The sequence below is a fragment of the Hemibagrus wyckioides genome, linkage group LG14 (genome assembly GCF_019097595.1).
Source record: "Hemibagrus wyckioides isolate EC202008001 linkage group LG14, SWU_Hwy_1.0, whole genome shotgun sequence".
Classification (NCBI taxonomy): Eukaryota; Metazoa; Chordata; class Actinopteri; order Siluriformes; family Bagridae; genus Hemibagrus; species Hemibagrus wyckioides.
The window spans coordinates 1377246-1395435 of record NC_080723.1 but is presented as its reverse complement, the minus strand read 5'-3'; the positions used below and the strand labels follow the sequence as shown (position 1 = coordinate 1395435).

The window sequence follows — 18190 nt, the reverse complement described above, 5'->3', positions numbered from 1 at the left end:
GTTATGTCCCCATGTTAGGATGAAGGAGTGAACAGAAATGGTTCAGGTAGGTGTGAACAGAAAAGGTAAAGGGTGTTAGGAGTATAAAAAACATGTACCTGGTACCTGAGAAGGTACCTAAGTGGTAAATGGTGAACAGGTAAGAGTAGAGGAGTGAACAGAAACAGGTAAGGGTGATAAGAGTGAACAGAATTTGTACATGTGGGTAAGAATGAACAGGAACTGCACAGACAGGTGAGAAGTCGAAGGCGCTTTTACAGAATGGGCGTGGACTAATGTCTCCCGCTGACGTCATGGCACGGAGCGGCTGAGTGGGCGTGGTTTTGACACTGTGCTGCTGCTGCATCGCTGAACGGCATGAGGATGAAGGAGATATAGCGGCTGTTAGACGGGGAGAGTTTTGGCCTGTATCTTTTAAAGCCATATTATTTTTACCGGAGGGCTGAGTTGTCGACGTGAAATGAGGAATTATGGCTGACTAAGAAAAAGGTAAGGCATGTTTGAACCCCGCTGACCGGCTCGTCGAATCACTGCGTATCCTGGGCAGGTGCACCTGTCTTCTGCCCCTACGTGCTCGCGCCGCTTTCACTTGCATCTTGCGGATGTCGAGGTTGGCATCCCAACCTTTTCTGAAACAGGTGCTCGGGTATTTCTCTGTGTATTTTGTATGATAAATGTATGAGGACGCAGTTCCTTCTCGTCGCCTCGGTTGGAATCAGCCTGCCTCTTTGTCTATAGGCGTGTGGCATCACGGATTATCGATGTGGCGTAACAGGGCTGAACGACATCAGGATCACAAACAATACGCTGTGCTTGCAACATCAGGATTGAACATCTGAATCATTTTTATTCCTGTCAGCATTGAATAGGGCCAGATCGGCTTAGAATCAAGCCTGCACTTTATTGCACAACATCAGGATGTGCTCCAGTTTCGATTTTCAGCTTTGCTTTCATTATGGAGCCTAACTTAGTCTATTTTATTGATGCTGTAATGTGGGCTGTACGGCTGTCTACCTGTAAATATCTATCGTTAATTAGCTCACAGTGTTCTTACCAACATATGAAAGCACAACAATCAAGATCTCGATTATGCTTTGTCAGCGCTGCATGTAGCCTATTTCATGGATTTCGGCTATGGTAATGCATATATGTATGTATATATATGTATATATGATCTATATATGTATATGATGTCATCTAAATGGTTTTGAGACACCAGTATGTTATCATTGGTCTCCTCAGTGTCTTTAGTTTAGTAGCCACTTGGTGCTTTAAAGCTCCAGTTTAGACTACAGCTATCACAAACATGTCAGAATTGTCTTTTTTAGGGTGAAAAATGTTAATGTTAGCCCAACTGTCGAAGCCTTACCTTTAAGCATTGTAATGCAAACATCATCCTTGTTGAATCTGCAGTGTTTATTTAACTCTAGATAACCACTCTAATGTTAATCAAAGCCTGAATAATTTTCCATACACAATGGAGCAAAATTCGTTTCTGGGATTTTTTTTTTGGTATCTTTTATGCATGACATGTCATATACAGGATCTATGGGAAATGTGCATCATATGTAAAAGCTCATTTGAGTAATACGTAGCATGCGTGAGAGTCGACCTGGAACATCCTGAGTGAGTCAGGTTCTGTGTGTGTGTGTGTGTGTGCTGTAACCTTTACAAATTCTGTAGATTTAGAAAGATATCCTGACGGCCTGCATAGACTTAATAGACGATTCACAACCTGTGTGTCTGTTGCACATTATCTCTAATTATGCTTATTTAACAGATCTCCAAACAGAATCATACATGTGGCAGAACAAACACAATAGTGTATAGTATATGTACTTTACATGTATTGAGTTACATTTTCAGTCTCTCTTTTCTATCTCCATCTCTTTTGTAATGCCATTTAATTACATTTCCCTGACATTTTAATAAAGCAAATGATATAAAGGGGTGATTGACCTGGGTGGCATGGTGGACCATGGTCCATGTTTTGATCCTCCTTTATGTTTCCCTTATGTTTGTGTGTGTGTGTGTTTTAAGTCAAAAATATTACAGTAGGTGGATTGATTACACTAAATTGCTCCCAGGTGTGTGTGTGTGTGTATACGCATGTTGGCCTGTGATGGATTGTTGACCCATCTAGGACGCATTCCTGCCTAGTGTCCCCAGGATAAACTCCACCATGACCCTGACCAGAATATAAAAAATGCATGCTGAAGATGAATGAATGAAGAAATGACCTTGACCCAACAGTTTTTGATTTTATTAAACAGCCTAGTGAGACATTTTTGTCTCCTGCTGCAGGAGTTCCTCTCTGCGTTTGTTATTTCATTACAGACAGAGATCTGAGACGTCAAAGACGTTGAGAGACAGATGGAACAATCAGGGCAAAGCGGAAACGCTGACCGGTGCGGTCACTGTAGACCCGCGCAGCGCATAGCGAGGGGGGGGGGTGCGCTTTAGCTGCTGATCAGTTAGTACATGAAATTCAGACACTTCACAGACCACGCTGAGCAGAAACACTGCTGGTTTACGGTTCCTCAGAGCTTGTGCTTTGATGCTTCAGTATTATTGCGTTCTGCTTAAGAACTGATTAAGAAAGCATAATTAAAATGACACTGATACATAAAATAGGTATGTTTATATTTACAGCTATTTGACAAAGTGGCTTAGATGTTACCAGGTCTGCCCCACACCTCCAGAGTTTGATGGAATTTCTCATTCTTTTGGGTTGTATATTGTATATTGTAAACGGATGTGTGAGTTGTGATGGGTTGGCACCCCATCCAGGGTGTCTCTTGTACCCAGAGTCCCCTGGAATAGACTCCAGGCTCCCTGTGACCATGCGAAGGATAAGTGCTAAGGGAAATGCATAGATTCAAGGATATCACTACTATTGAATAGTTTTCACAATGATAAATACATGACAAAAATGGATGCAATGCAACAGGTTTTATAAAATGAAACTTTTCATTATCTTTCATTATCAGAAATTCATGTAATATGCAGTCATGCTGTATGTTTATATCATGAAACAGAAGTCATTATAACTCATAGGAATTAGTCATTTTCCCCACCAGACTGCTGTATTTGATGTATGTGTAGTTCTTAGGGAAACTGTTCAATATGGTCATTACCATGAGAAGCTGAAAAAAACCCCCTGAACTGTACATGTGTGCAAAAAAGGCTGACATGAGATTACAGTGTACAGTGCTGAAATGAAAATATAAAAGATGCATGTCATCAATTTATTTATGCATAATTGCAGAATCTAAAAGATCGCTGTCTTTATTTCACAGTATACTGTGACATTTCTGAACAATACAACTGCACTCAAATACTCATGTTTCCTCATGCACATTGTCTCATGCTGTGCCATGTCGCCGTCTTTGTATTTTAGTCTTTTCATTTGTAAAAGAGCCTTCGAGAATTCATTCCCAATCATTTTTAGCTTTGTCAAAGCTATGTTTGGTCAAATCAAGGTTATCCACACATAGTAGAGGACGATTCTCTGGAGTGTGTATGTGTGTGCAGTCATGAAATACTCGTCTGTATTTTTTCTCCTTACATAATAAGAGAAATCTATCAAAGTGATGATAAAATATGTTTAAAAGGAGCAGCGGTGAAAAGGCCTGAGCCCATCAAAGGCAGAAACTGTCGCCTCTTTCTTCAGAGAATTCCATCTCCCTCCCACCTCATTCCCGGAAAGTTTAGTCCTCAAGATGAGATGAAATGAGTCAAGTGGCCCACAGCAATCAGTGCTCAATCACTGCATGGTGCTTTGAAGTGCTCCACATCCTCACAGGTGGGGAAGCAATGTAAAGTGCAACAGGAAGAGGTCACATTGAGGCCAGAATAATGAGGAAAAGGGAATAGGAATTGTGAACAGGGTGAGAGGAAGTGAAAGGAAACTGAGCACAAGAACGGGGGGTCTTAAATACAGAAAAACCCTTGGTGTGGACTTTTGAGAATCATATTAAAGTGGGTGGTGTGGTGAAGCCTCCTCACAGCTCTAGGGTTTAGAGTTTCTCCCAGTGTCTGCGTGGATTTCCTCCCAGCTCCCAAAAACATCTGATTAGGTCCACTGGATACAGATACTACAATATATATGTTACATATCATGATATATAGGTTTGCTCAGAACCTGACAGCATTTTTTAAAAATGTATTTAAAATGTTATAAATAATAATACATTTGTTTTCTAATAAATTTGTCCTTAAATATATTTAAGTAAAGGCAATTAATACCAAAAAAGAGGGAAAAAAAGGTAAAATATATTATGAACTAATTTTTAATAATATTCTATCACCTAGCCCTATGTTGAATTCTCCCTAGGTATAAACAAGTGTGTGAATATGTGTGTGTGTGTGTGTGTGTGTGCATGATGTCCTGAGATGGCCTGACCTTGCGTCCAGGGTGTATTCCCACCTCATGTGCAGACTCCGGATCCAGACAAGACCCTGACCGGCATAAAGTGGTTTCTGAAATGAATGAATGAATAATTCATGCATGAAAATTAGACATTTTCTCCAGTTGAAGTGCTTTACCCGCATGGCTTGAGTGAAGGAACGATGCTGATTAAAAACAATGCACATTCTTTTTAATGCAAAACATTTTGTTTTATATATATATTCAGTTCTGCTCTACACACAAGAAAGTGTGCGTTTTGGTTTTTAGGTGTGTGTTTTTTCTTTTCTGACCTGGCATTGTTCTAGTTTTAGTAAAACAGCACCATCAAGATGCAGCAGAAATCCTTGCTCCAGAAGGACCTGTCCTCTTTTGTGCTTCTAGTTTGAGACACAGGTATAACGTTATTCAAAAATTCGAGAAAGTCCTGTTCTCTTTGCCGTGCCAATATTTATACAAGGCTGCTTGCATTTTAAAGGAGCAGCATTTCAGCATTGAGTATTTTTCCTTCCTGCTTGGCAGGCTCACAGCTCATCACATGCCTTCATCTGAGATTCTTCTTGTCATGTAATATTTTACGCCTGTATTCATTTTCTGTAGCGCTTATCCTACATAGGGTCGTGTGAAGCATGGAGTCTATCCCAGGGTACTGGAGACACAAGGCAGGGGATACCCCGGACAGGGTGCCAACCCAGCACAGGGCACAGTTGCCCATAATCACACACTCATTCACACACTACAGACAGTTTTACAGATCAGCCTACAACGCATGTCTTCGAACCAGAGGAGGAAACCGGGGTACCCGGAGGAAACCCCCAACCTCGGAGTACACCTGAACATTTTATTTTATAAAAGAATCCACATTGATTGTACATGTTTGCTCTTTCAGTGTCTGGTTTCACTTGACAGCTAGCATCATTACATGAAATGCTGCCATTGCAATTGATGCCAAAAAATCTTAAAGAAGATAAGAATGATGTTAATGTCAGCTGAATGTGGGTAGAAATTAGATGTCTATGATGTATGCCCCCATATTAAATATATGGATAGATGGATAACGGGATGAATAGATAAATGTTTGGATGAGGGGATTTATAGATGAATGAATGGATAAATCAATACATGGAAGGATGGATGTTTGTGCTTTATTGGTTGCCAGTTCTGTAATTTGAGAAATTTGGGAAGAACTATTCAAACTATCAGGCTAAATCGCACCATTGCTGTGGTTCCTCAGTCTCAGGAGCACTAGGTCTATGAAATATTGCTGGATTAATAATGACATTCTGCTGTAAATGACCAAATTGAGAGGCTTTTGGTATCCTTGATGCAAATTGTAAGCAGGAACTTTCTGACGTACCACGTTAATGCACTTTACAAGCCCAGTGTCCTCTTAAAATATCTCACTCTATGCAAAGAGGTTATATTTTTGCCCTTAGTATTGTGAAACAGGAACTTCTCCCCAATGGTTTGAGGTGAGATGAAAGGAAACTAGTCAGTGGTGGTGCATGATGTAGAATCTAATAGACAGCTCTGGTCCTGCAAACAGGAGATTTCTGAGATGTGGAGTTGTTTACTGCATGAATCAGGACATGATCGATATCAGGTGATTGTTTATGCAGAGATGATATTTTGAGTTGAAATATTCTTTTGTCTGTTTTTGGTTACGTTTAGGACAGTATGTTCAATCAGGACATTAATACAGCTGACTCATGTAGGAGACAAAGCTGCTTCTGTAATGTTTACAGCATACGATTACATTTCTGTCATTTACCAGACACCCTTATCCAGAGCAACTTACATTTTTATCTCATTTTATACAACTGAGCAACTGAGGGTTAAGGGCCTTGCTTAGGAGACCAGCTTGGTGGACCTGGGATTTAAACTCACAACCTTCTGATCAGTAGCCCAACACCCTAACTACTAAGGTGCCACATCCCACAGTATAAAGCTCATACTGCTGTTTAAAATGGAACCAAACAGCAAATGGATTGATACTTTTGATACCGTTAATGCATGTTACTCCAGTGAACATTATATATATATATATATATATATATATATATATATATATATATATATATATATATATATATATATATATACTATATTGCCAAAAGTATTCGCTCACCCATCCAAATAATCAGAATCAGGTGTTCCAATCACTTCCATGGCCACAGGTGTATAAAATCAAGCACCTAGGCATGCAGACTGTTTTTACAAACATTTGTGAAAGAATGGGTCGCTCTCAGGAGCTCAGTGAATTCCAGCGTGGAACTGTGATAGGATGCCACCTGTGCAACAAATCCAGTCGTGAAATTTCCTCGCTCCTAAATATTCCACAGTCAACTGTCAGCTGTATTATAAGAACGTGGAAGTGTTTGGGAACGACAGCAACTCAGCCACGAAGTAGTAGGCCACGTAAACTGACGGAGCGGGGTCAGCGGATGCTGAGGCGCATAGTGCGAAGAGGTCGCCAACTTTCTGCAGAGTCAATCGCTACAGACCTCCAAACTTCATGTGGCCTTCAGATTAGCTCAAGAACAGTGCGCAGAGAGCTTCATGGAATGGGTTTCCATGGCCGAGCAGCTGCATCCAAGCCATACATCACCAAGTGCAATGCAAAGTGTCGGATGCAGTGGTGTAAAGCACGCCGCCACTGGACTCTAGAGCAGTGGAGACGCGTTCTCTGGAGTGACGAATCGCGCTTCTCCATCTGGCAATCTGATGGACGAGTCTGGGTTTGGCGGTTGCCAGGAGAACGGTACTTGTCTGACTGCATTGTGCCAAGTGTAAAGTTTGGTGGAGGGGGGATTATGGTGTGGGGTTGTTTTTCAGGAGCTGGGCTTGGCCCCTTAGTTCCAGTGAAAGGAACTCTGAATGCTTCAGCATACCAAGACATTTTGGACAATTCCATGCTCCCAACTTTGTGGGAACAGTTTGGAGCTGGCGCCTTCCTCTTCCAACATGACTGTGCACCAGTGACCAAAGCAAGGTCCATAAAGACATGGATGACAGAGTCTGGTGTGGATGAACTTGACTGGCCTGCACAGAGTCCTGACCTCAACCCGATAGAACACCTTTGGGATGAATTAGAGCAGAGACTGTGAGCCAGGCCTTCTCGTCCAACATCAGTGTGTGACCTCACAAATGTGCTTCTAGAGGAACGGTAAAAAATTCCTGTTATAGCTGCCTAGTGTGGGAAAACGCCATATTACATTCATGTGCATGTAAAGACAGACATCCCAGTTTTGGTCTGGCTCACAGTCTCCACTCTAATTCATCCTAAAGGTGTTCTATGGGGTTGAGGTCAGGACTCTGTGCAGGCCAGTCAAGTTCATCCACACCAGACTCTGTCATCCATGTCTTTATGGACCTTGCTTTGGTCACTGGTGTGCAGTCATTTTGGAACAGGAAGGGGTCATCCCCAAACTGTTCCCACAAAGAGCATGAAATTGTCCAAAATGTCTTGGTATGAAGCTGAAGCATTAAGAGTTCCTTTCACTGGAACTAAGGGGCCGAGTCCAACCCCTGAAAAACAACACCTGAACTCAATGATTTGGAGGGGTGTCCCAATACTTTTGGCAATACAGTGTATGATCATGATGTGTAATGTAAAGTATTAGAGGTAAAAAAAAAAAGGGTGTTTTAGGAACTTCTAACACTTGTTTGAGAAATAGCTGTTGTATTTTTATACAGTTATTATTTTAATAACTCAGACAGAACAGTGTTTGTACATGTTTTTTGTTTTCACTTGATGTCAGTACATGCAGGTCTTCACTGCTCTACATGGCACTGAGTTAACCCTGCCAGGGATTGGTGAAGGATGACAGATTATCATGCTCTCTTTCCAGTTTCATCCTCACAGCAGCATCACAGCATTGTCTTGCAGCAGCATCACACATCAGACAGCATGTTGATGAGGAACAAATATGTCTGCTGAACCCACTGTAGCTCCTGTTAGGGTGTTTTGGGCTTGTATCTTCCTTTCTGCCCATCACTGAGCTGTGTGTTGTGTGTGTGAGTATTCAGTATGGGTGTGATCATGTTGCCACACCCTACCTTCTCAAGATGGAGTTTGTACTCTGCTCTATTTGCTCTGGTGTCTGGATGAGACATGTGACATTACCCTGCTTTTCCTGTGAAGGAGGATCTGGCCTACACTCTCCTCTCCTACACCCTTCTCCTAAACTGTACATATTTCAGTTGCCGGCAGGCAAAAGTGGTATTTGTCAGTTTAATATGGTGTTAAAGTTTTATATTCTCCTTCAGATTTAGTTGAATGCTTTAGTTTGTTTTATTTGATATGCTCAGACATGAAGATGCCCTTGGTATTGGTTTTAAAAAATGTTCTTTTTGAGCTTTTTTACTGTAGGGTGGTGCAGTGGTGCAAAGGATAGCACTTCCTCCTCACTCTTCCAGGTCCCTGGTTGTGAGAACCTTTGCATGTTCTCCCTGTGTCCTCGTTTGTTTCTTCCCACCTCACAAAAACATGCCAGTGGGTGGAAATGTGTACTAATTTATGCCTAAGTGTGAATGAGTGTGTGTGTGTGTGTGTGCATGGTGCCCTGCTATGGACTCACACCCAGGCTTTCTTGGATAAGCTCCAGATCCAGCGCAGACTGGTCAGGCAAAAAGGGTGACATAATGCTACTGTAGCTCTCTAGCCTCTGTGGGTCTGTTACGCTCTCTCATAATGACACACAGCACCTTTCCTTTTAAGATAAGATAGAACTTTATTAATTCCCAAGGAAATTCTTTTGCTTCATTTTACATAAGAGAAATGAATATAAATAAAATATAAATGATATATACACAAAATGTACAAGGTGCTAGAGAATTAAGAGTATTGCACATGGTATGATGTTAACGTACATATTGTAAATATTGTGAATTGGGATAGTGCGCATAATAATACAGTGTTCATTGTGTCAGATCCCTACTGAAAGGGGAGGAGTTATAGAGTTTGATGACCACTGGTAGGAAAGACCTCTTGTGGTGTTCTGTGGTTGTCCTCATTGGTCTCAGGCTATGGCTGGATGTGCTCCGGTACGACTCCAAGGTCACGTACAGGAGGTGTGATGCATTGTCAAGGACACTGAGGAGTTTCCTCAGCATCCTCCTCTCAAGACTCCTCAACCAGAGACAACAGCTCCACGTAGCCAGCTTTCCTAATAAGCTTGTTTTAGTTGATATACAGATTAGCAGAAGTAGTAAGCAGAGAGATTAATGATTGATCATCACTGAAATCAGCTGTGTTGATTTACAGCTTGGAGCGATGCAAACATTTGTGTACAGATGCTAGTGAAAGTTGATAAAAGCTGTCAGTTGCTGTCACTGTGAGACACTATGGAAGATCTTGCACTTCTCATAATCTCTGCAAAAAAAACAAAATACAGCATGCTGGGGTTCCCAAGTGCCTGAGCAGAAGAGTATTCCCCTGTTGTCTGGAGATGGCACGTTCAAATCTGTTCAGTAACATGCTCTGAATGTTAGATGGATGGAATACTCTCTCTCTCTCTCTCTCTCTCTCTCTCTCTCTCTCTCACACACACACACACACACACACACACACAAGTGCACTAGCCGGTTGTGGGCATCTTTGACCTCATGCATGTGGAAGAGTGTGTTGTGCTGAGCTGTGACAGTTCAGTAATATGTGATTTAGTGGCTTCATGTGTCTTTAAGAAAGACTTCACACTCCCTGGTTGGTAGCTGTCGTATAACAGGCAAGGATTGACTACAAGGTGGGAAATAAGAGAGATTCTTCGAAAATTAGGGGGAAAACTATACAATGTGTACAAGTATGCAGGGGTCCACATGATTGAATTGAGTAACACAATTAAATTTCATGCATGCAGAATGATTCGAGTACATATTTTCAAATCAAGCTAACACCAAACACACACCAGCGCTGAGAATCAAACCCATGATGCTGGTGTTCTGCAACAGTCACATTACCACTGAGCTATTCAACCATGCAGGGGCAACATCCTTGTAAGATCCTTTGTGAATTGATCCCACTGACTCTACATCAATCAATCAATCAATCAATCAATCAATCAATCAATCAATTAACATACTGTTTTGTTTAGAAAGATTTTTCTGTATTTCTATGTAAACTATATATACTTTTTCTTAAATTTGACTGACCACATATTCCTTGTGTTCAGTGTGCAAATATAACCACTCTTCTCAAAAGTAACTCCTCAGACAGTTCAGTGAGTGTAAATTAGCTTAGTTTTGCCAGTGATAAAGACTCAAGACAATAAAGGGAATAGTTTCTATGTGAACAAATAGTGTTGCACCACAACGATTCCTTTTTAGGCCAGTTAATTCTCACAGATCCCCAGATCCCCGTTTTATTCAATGCAGTCCTCGGTACAGCGCTCATAAAGTGTTCATTTAAAGTCATTCAAGAAAGTCATTCATGCATTTTCTCTACATGCTCCTGTTAAATTCCTTATCTTTCCGAGGTCTGATGAGAACCCACTTCACTAGACACAACTTAGGAAAGTATCAGAATGGGTGGTCCGGCTCTGTCAGAGGACAGAGAGGGACTCCTACTGTCAGTGTGATTGTAACTGATGTTCAAGATCTAATCTTTGGAGCTCTCATTTTACTAGAAAGGCCAAAATAAGTAAATACCAAGGCTGAACCTTTTCTCCACATCCTTTTTTTTCATATTCTGTAATTCAGAACTATGAAAAGGTTATGTAGGAAGAGTTGTATCGTAATTGATATTAGAAGAGTGCTCCCGTCGCAGTGAAGGTCAGGATTTTGTTGGGTTTTCAAAATAAAAGGGCAGGTTTCTTGACCTCATCTCCTCATCACAGCTTGGTGTGTAGTCTCCACCTAACACAGAGCTGTAAAACTCCATTTTAGTAGTTGTTGTGTTATTTACAATTTTATTATTATTATTATTATTATTATTATTATTATTATTATTACTGCATCTCTCCTCCAACCTCATTATGATCTTGAGTCAGTTTAAATGATTTATATGATAGCCTTTAGGTGTGAATGAATATTGGAATGTGTGCAGGCTGCACTGCAGTGGACTGACCTTCTCTCCACTGTGATCCCGAACAAGGGGAATTATATACTGAAGATGAATGAATGATTGAATGAATGAATGAACGAATGAATTGATGAATGAATGAATGAATGAATGAATGAATGAATGAATGAATGAATGAATGAATGGGTGGATATATGAATTAATGGGTGGGTGGGTGGATGGATGGATGGATTAATGAGTGGGTGGGTGGGTGTTTGGATGGATGGATGATTGGATGGATGAATGAATGAATAAATGGGTGGATGAATGAGTGAGTGGGTGGGTGAATGGATTAATGAATGGATGGATGAGTGGGTGGGTGGGTGTTTGGATGGATGGATAGATGGATGGATGTGTGCTCTTGTGCTGTTCTACAGATGGTAAATGTACAATGTAGAGTGGACACCTAGTGGGATTTGATTAATCCAGATGTGGTGTGAAATTATCGGGCAATAATTATTGTACTGTGGGATGATCCAGTGTTTGATTTGCAGGTTGGACATAATAATAAAAGCCTAATTAATAATAAATAGCTTTTTGTGTTACAGACTCTCCACTCTCACACACACACACACACACACAGAAATATCTGGGATATCTTCATGTAGTCTGAATGCTGCATTTGCAGAACGTACTTGCTGATAACAGGAGTCTTAGTCCCAGAAGTATCAGCATTGCAGTTTCTTATAGTTTTAGCTAACACAGCATGCGAGCTGTCATTTTTTCTGTATGCCCCAGTAGTGACCAGCTGATTAATGTATATCTACAGTATTCTGTTCAGTAGATTTAAGGCCAACATCTTCAGGCATGGCTTGCTACGGAGGATCAAGGCAGGTTCCACAGAAGATCTCCAGTCTTTGTCACACAAGCATCCAGTCGCCGTCGTCAAACACGTTCTGATTTGCGTCACTGATAGGCTTCTTCTAGAAATGACATTTACAGTGCTGTTACTGGGTGCAATTATGACAAGAACAATTATGACTTGTAAGCATGTTAATTAAAACATCTGCTTTCAAGAAAGATTTTGAAATGGATTTCAGCCTTCACAAAAAAAAGAGGAAGGAAAAACACATTTTTCCTCTCGCTTCCTTCAGAAATGCAGTTTAATGTGCACCCGTCACATTCATTCATGACTGCTGCATGTTGGGAAAGATAAGCGTATTTCCCCCATTTCTTTTTCCCATTAGATATGTCGTCTGATAAGAAGTGTAAAAACAGATAAAGTGAACAGAGAAGGACTGTGTCCACTCACAAGCTTTTGAAATTCTAGGATAGGAATGTGGCAGGACGTGAAGAGTGGACTTCATGCTTTATTACAATAATATTATGTTATGGTTTCATGTGTTTCTATTCTATAGCTATAGACAGGAATAGACTAATAGCAAAAAGCTGAAAAAAGCTTTTCAAAACTATGTTCGAACATTATTGTTATTTATTAATGCATGGAGTCTGCAATGCACATGCTTCAGGAAATGTTTGCATTAATCATCATAATAACACACTTGCTTCTTTCTTTTTGTCGACAGCTGAAATGTTTTTGGTGCAGTTAGGAGGTCTGTCATTTTTTTAGCTTTGAAATTAAACCACACCCTCCAAAGCAGGAGCGTCTAATCTTATCTGCATAGGGCCGTTGTGGGTGCAGGTTTTTATTACAAAAAATCAAGCAGACGCCACACCTGATTTCACCTGTTTAATCTGTTGATCTCGGCTTTCACTAGGCTCAGGTGTGGCTTCTCCTGGGTTAGAATGAAATCCTGTACCTACGCCGGCTCTGACCTGACCTACAGCATGCACTCAGCACTGGTCATGTGGACATGATGTTGCTTGGGCAGTTGTGTTTGGGGTTTTATGGTAAAGTAATAAACTGAGATGCTTCTTAGTTTTGCAGTGTGATAATTTAGCAGAAACAGGTTTGTGGTACTTTTAATTGTTGTTGTTTTATTTTGTGTAATTCTGGACCCATTACACACAACTGAATTTACACCTGAACCTGCTCTGTTACGGTTACGGTCTTGCGGTTACAAGAATGAGGAAATGAAATGTGAACTTATTGAATATTATCTCCTTCTGGGAGATGAACTGTGTCATTTTAACCGTTTGTTTAGTTTTTAATCCTAAAATTTAGTGACGTGTTCAAAGTCTCTGAAAGGAAATGATATTATATGCGGTGGGAAAAGTACTTGTTGTAATTGCTGGTGAAGAATGTGAAGAATCGAAACATGAAGACGTGTGTCTGACTGACTCTTGTTCGCCTCCATTCCAGCCCGGAGACACATCACTGAGTGCATCACACTGAATATTTTTTCCTGGTTGATAATTGTCATTCTGTCTCATTGTGTCTGTGGCCCAAAGGGAGCAGCTGGTGCAGTCTTGTTTCCTTTTGAGGAGGCCGAATGCTGAGAAATAGGACAAGAGTGAGGGAGAGTGAGAGAGAGAGAGAGAGAGAGAGAGAGAAAGACTCGGGCCTGGCAGTGCTGCTTCACCCCACCGCTGTGTTCAAACGTGGATCCGCTCTCTGACTGTTCCTCTGCCAATCAGCAGAGAGCTCAGACCTAAGTCTGGACTAGATCAGGATTTGAGTGTTTTTCTGTATTGCTGACAATTAATCTTACTCACCACGCTTCACTGTGACTCTTTCACGTGATTCATTAAACATGATGTCATCACACACACACACACAGCTCTGCTAATTATTTCTAGCTCTTTCTTGCACACACTGATCCTGCATGTGCCTCTTGTGATATTCATGGTCCCATCACTGAAGTGTGAAGCAGTGAACATACACCCTATAGAGCCGATTTTAGCTTTTTCGTTTGCGAGCGGCATCTGCTAGTCGGCGTGTCTGAATAGGTGACAGCCGGGCTCCTGCACGTGTCTGATGCTGCAGAATCAGTGTGAAGAGCTGTCAGGAAGCCCGGGGATCAGCTGGCCCGGCAAACACACCCAGCTGTGTGTGACTGGCTTCTGCCAGCACTGACACGTAAGCACACCAGCTCACAGAATGAACGTATCTGACACAACATCACACCTAATGGCTACGATGCCCATTCTATACAGACTGTATATCAGCTGGAGTTGAATCTAACACACTAGACCAGCTTTAGGTTAAAAGGAAGCTTGCATCATTTGCTGCTGCATGATTACGTATGATAAAATCTGTGTTTGAAATTCAGCAGAGGTTTTTATGCTAGCAAAAGTGTAATTACTCATTTAAATAAATAATCCAATCAAAGTCGAGTCAAATTCTTTGTTCATGTTAAAGCAGAAAAATGAGATGGTCTACTGAGTTTTGGCAGCTGGTTCATGGTAAACTAGAGGTGTTTTTTTCCAACAGGGTTATACTTTATGAAATATTTTATTATAAAAAATGTAGTGTTTGGAATGGATTAGAAAGTCAATGGCATCAGGAAAGAAAAACTCAGTTTTCTCTCTTTAAATCAATAAATGTATTCAGGCCTAACTAATATGACAAACTAACTAACTAGCGGGCAGCACTGTGGCTTAGTGGTTAGCACTGTTGCCTCACAGCAAGAAAGGTTCGAATCCCAGGTTTTAACAGGCAGGGGCCTTTCTGTGTGGAGTTTGCGTGTTCTCCCCGTTCCTGCGTGGGTTTACTCTGGGTACTCCGGTTTCCTCCCACAGTCCAAAAACATGTACATTAGGTTGACTGGTAATTCTAAATTGCCCATAGGAGTGTGTGTGTGTGTGTGGTTGTCTGTCTATATGTGTGACCCTGTGATGGACTGGTGTACCCCTGCCTTTTGCCTAATGTGTGCTGGGATAGGCTCCAGCAGATCCCTGTGACCCTAATTAGGAGTAAAGTGGGTATAGAAAATGGATGGATGGATAACTAGCTAAGCCATATTTCACACCAAAGCTGTGCTATGAAGCTCACATTCAGGACTTCTGTATTAATTTGTGTTTTTTTCGTTGTCTCTGATACGATTACACATTAACTGTATTCAGATTCAAGAACAGAGTTAATTCTTGCATTTTCTCAGCGTTTCCTCGTACCGAAGTCTCTCACATGACGTCATCGATTCGGGGTGTTGTAGATCACGTAGATCTGTTACACAAAGGACAGAAAGAAACACACAACATATCCTCTTCCTACTGCTGCCTTTCCGGCTCTTTGCATCAATCCGGACTTACACACACACACACACACACACACACTCTCCAGCAGCAGCACAGGCCTGCTATTGTGACTGTTGGAGGAGAGATGGGGAGTGAGTGATTGATTCCTGGGCTAAATAGGCTGAGCTTTCTTACACACTACATTGAAATTCAGTCACTGAATCTGCTTCTCTCAAGCAAGGGGCCTTTAAAAACGTATTTCTCTCGCCTCTCTCGCTTTGTTTCACATTGTTCTATTTCATTAATCTTCCCTTTGTGTCATCTTTAATTCTTTTAATGTACACTGACAGCAGGAGGCAAATGGCATGTGGTGGCAATACAGAGATAAAGTTAAAGTAGTTCAACTTGTAAACTGGTTTCAGTTAAAGCACGTGTGTTTAGGGTTCCTGAAGTGTGCTGAATGTCCTGGAATAAATTCCAGCTGTTGTAGTTTAAAGAACAACCATTTGATTAAAAGCAGAAATAACTGTATAGAAAGTTATATTTTGCTGATAAACTGCTAAAAGTGATTCTGTCTATGTTAAAAAATATTTTTGTTTCCATCCCGAACTATTCAGTAATGGGTTTAGCACAGAAATGTTGTATAGCGTATACTCTCCCTTATTTATCACTCCCTGCTTCACACATTAATGCATTTCTATTGAATTACTAGTGAAAAAACACTACAATTTATACCATACTAATATTATACTAATTCTAAGTATTATATATTCTATATTCCTGAAAGTGTTGATAGTTTAGACAGCACACATGTTGCATGGCCGCTGTGTTTTCACATGACCACTGTATATACCACTATGAAGGAGATTACGGAGCTTGCTTTCATCCCTGTGGGTCAGTCAAACTCAGACTTTAAGCATATTAGCCACTGGTATATTTTGTGGATGTAATAAATGAGGATATGAAGCTAGTGAAGTGTTGAGGATGCAGAAGATGGGGATAGGTGGAGAGAGATGACCCCTGAAAAAAAACTCCCAAAGAAGAAGGAGCTACTGGTATATTTGCAAAATGCAGACACATTTGTTTTCCTCACATTCCTGCGAGTGCATCGGGGAGGAGGCTTGACCCGCACACAGTCAAAGACATGAAGAGAAAAATTAGAGGTTAAACATGTTCGTGTTTTAATGAACAGGTTTTTCCCAGCGCTGTGCTCGGCCGGAGCTGATGTTGACCGCTTGAGTGAGGGACATTTTATGTGTTTGATCAAACCAGGAAGGGGATATTTCAGCATGCAAATAAAGTGCATAAGGCTGCGATGTGCTGTATTAATAGATCTTGAGCGGTGGGATTTTCCTCTGTCCTTATTCAATCAACATGCATTCAGCAGAACACTATGTTCTAGGATGAACCATGCTGCCAGAGGATTTGGTTTATGCATGTATTTTTTGCATGTGATATCTGAACATGTGTGTGTGTGTGTGTGTGCGACTCACCTTGTGTCCTGAGTTCCCTGCAATAGACTCCAGTCCCCCTGTGACCCTTATTATGATTATATATTAAAAATTTCTTTATTGTTTATCTAGTAGCAACTCATTCACAGAGTCTTGTATGGAAGACGCTTGACATAATCTAAATCTAATTCATATACGTACACAAGAAACCGCACACACCGATCAGGCATAACATTATGACCACCTGCCTAATATTGTGTCTGTCCCCCTTTTGCTGCCAAAACAGCCCTGACCCTTCAAGGCATGGACTCTACTTGATCCCTGAAGGTGTGCTGTGGGATCTGGCACCAAGATGTTAGCAGCAGATCTCGCAACATACAGGACTTACTTTTAAGGATAAAGAATACTTTTGATAGATACTGACCACTGCAGACCGGGAACACCCCACAAGAGCTGCAGTTTTGGAGATGCTCTGATTGTAACGTCTGGGACCCCCGCCCTATGCGAGGCTCGACCCCAGACGCCCGTGGTGTGTGTGCGCACGCCAGCACACGGTGTAAAGAGACCCATGCGCAGGATTCAGCGAAGCACTGCTTTTATTACATTTAAGACGCGACATAGGGAAACAAACATAACACAAGACATGGCGTGGTTAACTAAACAAAACAAAACCTAGACCTTAGCTTGGACATGGAACCCAGCAAACAAAACCAACAGAAACCACAGTACAGATAACAATCATGGACAAGGACACAAACACAAGGATCCCTATTTATAGGGGTAGACATTAGGGCTAATGGGATACAGGTGACACAATCAGTATAGGAACAATAGGAAGGGCGTAACAAAAGACACACAAAGAAGCAGGCTTCCAAGGTACACCTGCCAGCGCCCTCTCTGGGCCTGGCAGGGAACTGTCCAGCTGTTCCTGACACTGATCCAGTGGTCTAGCCATCACAATTTGTCCCTTTTGGTCAAACTCACTCAAATCCTTACGCTTGTCCATCTTTCCTGCTTCTAACATCAACTTTGAGGACAAAATGTTCACTTGCTGCCTAATATATCCCACCCACTAACAGGTGCCATGATGAGGAGATACTCAGTCCCATTCACTTCACCTGGCACTGGTCATAATGTTATGGCTGATTATTGTGTATAATTGGAGAAGTAAACAACTTTAGGACATTATGTTATAGA

The 18190-nt window shown here is 41.3% G+C and overlaps 1 protein-coding gene across 2 annotated transcripts in view; it reads left to right on the top strand.

Annotated features, from left to right (window-relative positions):
* Positions 1-309: 309 nt before the first annotated feature.
* Positions 310-18190, top strand: part of otud7a (OTU deubiquitinase 7A) — an 81025-nt gene continuing 63144 nt past the window's right edge. For both annotated transcript variants that reach the window (XM_058408974.1, XM_058408973.1), the window contains exon 1: positions 310-489. The gene's annotated coding sequence lies outside the window, so the exon portion shown is untranslated. The remainder of the gene's footprint in view (positions 490-18190) is intronic.